Source organism: Coffea arabica, chromosome 5e (genome assembly GCF_036785885.1).
Source record: "Coffea arabica cultivar ET-39 chromosome 5e, Coffea Arabica ET-39 HiFi, whole genome shotgun sequence".
NCBI classification, from domain to species: domain Eukaryota; kingdom Viridiplantae; phylum Streptophyta; class Magnoliopsida; order Gentianales; family Rubiaceae; genus Coffea; species Coffea arabica.
The window spans coordinates 3,666,598-3,672,372 of NC_092318.1; the positions used below are offsets into that span (position 1 = coordinate 3,666,598).

At 43.8% G+C, this 5,775-nt stretch overlaps 1 non-coding gene across 1 annotated transcript; it reads left to right on the plus strand.

Moving 5' to 3' along the window:
• The first annotated feature begins 5,466 nt into the window (after nucleotides 1-5,466).
• Nucleotides 5,467-5,573, plus strand: LOC113722780 (small nucleolar RNA R71). Its single transcript, XR_003456829.1, has one exon. It is a non-coding gene; the product is annotated as a small nucleolar RNA R71 (small nucleolar RNA).
• Nucleotides 5,574-5,775: the final 202 nt, after the last annotated feature.

A 5,775-nucleotide genomic window follows, 5' to 3' on the forward strand; every position in this document is an offset into this window, starting at 1 on the left:
GCAGGTAGGAAATTATTTCTTTCCAAATTAGTAGAACGAAATTGGGGGATTTTCAATGGGAGGCAAATAAAAATAAAATAAAATAAAACCAACAAAATTCAAAACTAACTCACAAAGCACAATTCACTGAAAATAGCAATTAACAAAAGTTCTACCCAAAGGATCAACTGCGCAGGCACGGTCCAATTAAATGATCATCGATGCAAAGATATTTCATCCATTTATCACTAGATTGGTTATAGCCATCAATAAGCTCTGACAACCAGCTCTTCCTTACTTTTTCGACAGTCAAGGTACGACCATTGACTGCTTCTCTAACCAGATAACAACCCTAGGTACGACCGTAGGAATTTAATTACCCAGTTGCATTAAAGCTAGAAGAACCCAACCCTAACCAATAAACACGCTAAGAGGGTTTATTTAAATTAGATCTTGCATTTCCCCATCATAAAACCAATTATGGTGGTTGCCACGGGGTGTCAACTAAATGAACAATTACGGATTCTATTTAATTAACGTGGCAGTAGGCTATTAAATTAAATCAAATACCCGGCCGTTGATATTCAATTAATCAAATACCCATGAACAGTTAATTCAGGAAATGCATGAATAGTAATAAATTGGAAGAAATAATGAAAGATTGATTAGATCTCACAGGTGTGATGGACCGCGCCCTCGCGTCAACCTTTGGGTAGAGGAGAAAATTAGCCGCTCCTCATCATGTCAAGCTCACGCGATTTAACTGATTTCATCCACGCAAACATCCAATCAATTAATTCCAAGGAGCGGAGCGATGCGAATTAACTAAGGAACAAATGGGAAATTCCCTTGGTTCATTTTCTTATATTCGATCGCTCCTGGAGCAGAGTCAAGAAAAGCGATAACAGCGATGGAAAATTGTAGCAAATCAAAAGCGAACGTCAAAGGCGTCTACAGCAAAAGATTGAAAAGGTGAACTCCTAAGCTAGTCTAAGTTGCGGCTGAAGAAAGCCAAAAACCCCAGTCAAAAGCGTCTGACTGCTGACAAACCTAGGAAAAGAAAACTAAGCCTAAAAAGTAGATGCCCCTTGAATCTTCCTTGTTTCCCTTTTTATATCCGCCGCACAAGAGACGTAGAAAAGAAAAAGACGTCTGGAACAAAGGCCTGGAGCAAAGCTTTGTCTCCAGAGTTCTGATCCCACGCTTTGGGTTCACGTGGACCGCAGCCCGGCTTTCGGTTTCGTCCACCTTCTAAGGCGTGGCCACGCTCTGAAATGGAAAGTCTTCTGGAAATTTAACCCGCGATATCATTTTAATGCTAACCACCTACAATTCACACAAATATCAAATATGAGTGAAATTCCCTTTCTTAGCACCATGAATAGCCAAAATTAGAACAAGATGACAATGCAAAACGTGCCAAATAACGGCTCTATCAAATCCCCCCACACCTAGACAATGCTTGCCCTCAAGCATTTCAAAGCTCAGAAGTACAACCAAGAGAGCAGAGGCCATGCAGTAGTCTATACTAACACAAGCATCTAGGGTCCCTGACAATATCACCAAGGGCAGAACACACCGGACGTGTTGTAATTCAAAGAATATATATGAATAATAGGAGCACTCAATTCAACATCACGGAATGCCATTACCATAGGCTTGCACATTTATCACATCTCCACCCCTTAAAAATGAACTAAACACATAAATCAAAGGAACTTTAATAGGGTTGTAACGGGGCTCAGGTGAAAGGCGGGTTAAGAGGGTATAGATAGGGGGTAAAGTGTCAAGAGAATGTCCGAAACTCACCAATAACCACAGTGCTTTACCGGAGGAGTTTCACTAACAAGGCAGTTTCCATTTGCTGTACACCCTGTACAAGTGCCCCAAAATTTTCTATTTCTCTCTTTTTTTTTTTTTTTTTTTTGCATACTGCTCGCAAGGCGTGGGCACGCCTTGTAGTCCATAGTCCTCTGGTCAGTGGCCTTTTTTCCAATTTCCCCTCCTTTACACAAAGATAGCATCATATAGCTCCTAATCTATCAGCACTTTCAACCCCAAATTCGTTTGCTTTGCGCAAATGATGGATTTCAGACATCCCTTGACAACACAGGGATAAACAAGAAAGTTTAAAGAGGTCTTGGGTTAACAAACACGGATATCAACCAGAAACGAAGGACAAAAGCTCAAATTGGTTCGCTATTGGGGTATAGAATGAGGCTTTGATTTTTTTTTTTTTTTTTTTAGAAAGCTGAAGAGGGTTAAATCCTAGATGCCCTTATCATTTCAAATGCATCCAGTTCATCAAAATGCAGTATTGACATGTACAAAATAGCAAGTTCTAGAATGTTCAAACCATGTGCGATACCCACTTAATCAAACAAAATAGAGCAAACAAGAATAATATGCTCAAATAAGGCTCAAAAGCTCCCCAAGAGTTACAAAAATGGGTGAATTCCAGTATACTCAACATTCGATGACATTGCCAAGGGAAACAAAATGCACAGCCAGCATATACGATCACATACCCACTCACTTTGATTATGTCATTCATCACAGCAACATGCCCCAACACTAACAAGCATAAAAATAACCAAAAAGACGACTAATTACAATGTTTTTTCTTTTCTTTTTTTATTTCTTTTTTTTTTCTTAAAAGTAACAAAGCAAAAAGAACTAATGAAAAAGAACTAATGGAAAAGAACTAATGGAATCCACTCCCCCCACACCTAAGACCTACATTGTCCGCAATGTAACCTGAAAAAATAATTTGCAAGGGTAGAGGGAGCGAGAACTTCCCTGACTACTGAAAAGGTGCGGCTGGAGCCTAAGGAGGCGGCGGATGCGGCGGCGGACAGGTGCAGGTTGTGCGTGGGGGTGGCGAGCAGGGCTGTGCGGCGCGCGACTGGAGAAAGCGCAGGGGGCTGGCGCGCGATGGAGAGTGCGCGCGCGGCTGCTGTCTGTACGCGCGGGTTGGTGCTGGGCTGCGCAGGGGGTGGCTGCTGCGCTGAGTGGGGCTAGCGGGGGACTGGCGCGGCGCTGTTAGGCGCGCGCTGGGCTGGCGCTGTCGCTCGCGGGGCTGATGCGTGCTGCTGGCCTGTGCCGCGCGCGGCTGGAGCGACGGATCTGGGGCGCGCGGTGCTGAAGGGAAAAAGGGGCGCGCGAGGATGGCGGGCTGTGCAAGCGGCGGCGGACAGCAAGGAAAAAGGAAGAAGAAAGTGAAATCAGGACAAAACAAAGAAATTGGAAGAGGTATTGTTCAATTCCATGGACGGTGACCAGACTAGAGAGGACAAAGTCAAGGAAAGAATGGGAAAGTAAGGTCTCGGTCAAAGTTTTTTTTTTTTTTTTTTTTTCGCTATCGGAGGGGTTGGAAGGCGTGGGCACGCCTTGGAGAGCATACTCTTCTGCCCACAACATCCAAATGATGTCCAAACGAAATTTTTTTTTTTTTGCAAGGCGTGGGCACGCCTTGGAACCCCTACTCTTCTGTCCAATACCACAAAAACCATCAAAATATTAAAATAAAACTGAAAATTTGCAGAGTAAGGAAAAATTATCACAACTAATATTGTAATCCTTGGGTTGCCTCCCAAGCAGCGCCTTTCTTTAATGTCTTTGGCTAGACATAGCACCACTCTTTAGTCTGGATGTAATTGAATTTTCCTTGTAATTGGTGGCCCTCCTCCAGGATCCACATGGCCATTGAGTGCAACTTTTTTCCTAAATTTTCTCTCCATTTTTACCTCATGAATTGCTTTCATCCTATAGGACTTGTTCGCAGCAACCTTGAATTTACCCCTATAAGCAAACTTAAAAAATTCTTGCACAGAGGGATTAGTGGTATACATAGCAAACACAGAATGAGAGTTAACAGGATGTTTCATTGTATCAAAAATATTAAAGTGGACTGTTTCTCCATCAAATTCCATCGTGAGAGTACCCTTACTAACATCAATTTTAGTCTGGGCAGTACTCAAAAATGGTCTTCCTAGTATAATGGGTGATGGATTTGGGGCACTTCTATCATCCATGTAAAGCACATAAAAATCAGCAGAAAAAATTAATCCATCTACTTGCACTAAAACATCCTCAACTATCCCATCCGGATAAGCACATGTACGATCAGCCAATTGAATTATTATCCCCGTTTCTTTTAAAGGTCCTAAATTTAGGGAATCATAGATTGACTTAGGCATCACATTAATAGAAGCTCCTAAATCTATCATGGCATTTTTGATACTAGAATGACCAATCTTACAGGGGATAGCAAACATACCTGGATCTCCGCATTTGGGTGGGAGTTTCCTTTGTAGTACAGCTGATACATTCTCTCCTACCATCACTCTTTCATCACCCCTTAGCTTTCTTTTGTTAACGCACAAGTCTTTCAAGAACTTTGCGTACTTGGGTACCTGTTTGATCGCGTCCAATAGGGGGATGTTTACTTGAATTTTGCGGAACACATCCAGGATTTCTTTTTCCTTTTCTGCCCTCTTTGTCTTTTCTAACCTGCAAGGAAAATGAGCTATATTAGATTTAATAGTGGGCGGAGGAGTGAAGGTTACCTTAGGATCCTTGCGAATACTCCCTTCCTCTTCAATTTCCTTCTCTATCTCCTCTTCACTTTTGCTTTTTGAACTTTCCACTTTAGGCCCTTCCAGTTCCTTGCCACTCCTCAGCGTCATGGCACTTACATTCCTGGGATTTACCTCGGGTTGCGATGGCAGTTTCCCATAAACGTGGGACTCCAAGCGGTTGATGGCAGTTGCCAGTTGGCTTATTCGAACGTCTTGGTCCTTCTTGTCAGCTTTGGTGTCCTGCTGGAGCTGCGCGGTATTCGCGGCTAAGAATCTGATCTCCTGTTGAAGCTGGATAGTAGTCGTGGCTAGGTTGGTAGTAGTCGTGGCCAGGTTTTTGACTAGGTCCTCTAGAGAACTTCCTGAGTTGGAGGACGAGGGTTGCGATTTTGGTTGCCATGGCTGGTGGAATCCTGGTGGAAGATTTAGAAATGCATTTTGTTGCCTGTTCCCATAACTGAGATTGGGATGGTCCCTCCAGCCCGGATTGTACGTATTGGAGTATGGGTCGTACTGCCTGCGGGGCGCGGGCACGCCTCCGGCCATGTTTACCTGTTCTGCCCCGTCCTCTTGCAAAATGGGGCACGAGTCTGTGCAATGGTCCATGCTAGTGCAGATTCCACACACCTTCGCTCGCGGCGTGTCTCTCATGGCCAATTGTCTAACAACAGACGTCAATTCTGACAGTTGCTGCTGTATGGATGAAGTCTCTACCTCGTTGACTTTACGGGGAGGGTTGCTCTCACGGAAACCAAATTGCTGGGAGTTCTCTGCCATGGCTTCGATGAGCTCACACGCTTCCCTCGGTGTCTTGTTTGCAAGTGCTTCCCCACTCGCAGCATCAATGATACTCCTATCGGTTGATTGGAGCCCTTCATAGAAGTATTGGATTAACAGTTGTTCACTAATTTGATGCTGCGGGCATCTAGTGTACAACTTGTTAAACCTTTCCCAGTATTCATACAAGGACTCACCGGAATATTGTTTAATGCCGCAGATCTCCTTCCTCAAACTCGCAGTCCGGGATGCAGGGAAGAATTTTTCCAAAAACTTCTTTTTTAACTGTGCCCACGTGGTAATACAACCTGTTGGTAGGTAGTAAAGCCAATCTTTAGCTGCATCTTTGAGAGAGAACGGGAAGGCTCTCAGTCTAATTTGCTCTTCAGTGACCCCAGGAGGTTTCATACTAGAGCAGACCACCTCGAACTCCTTTACG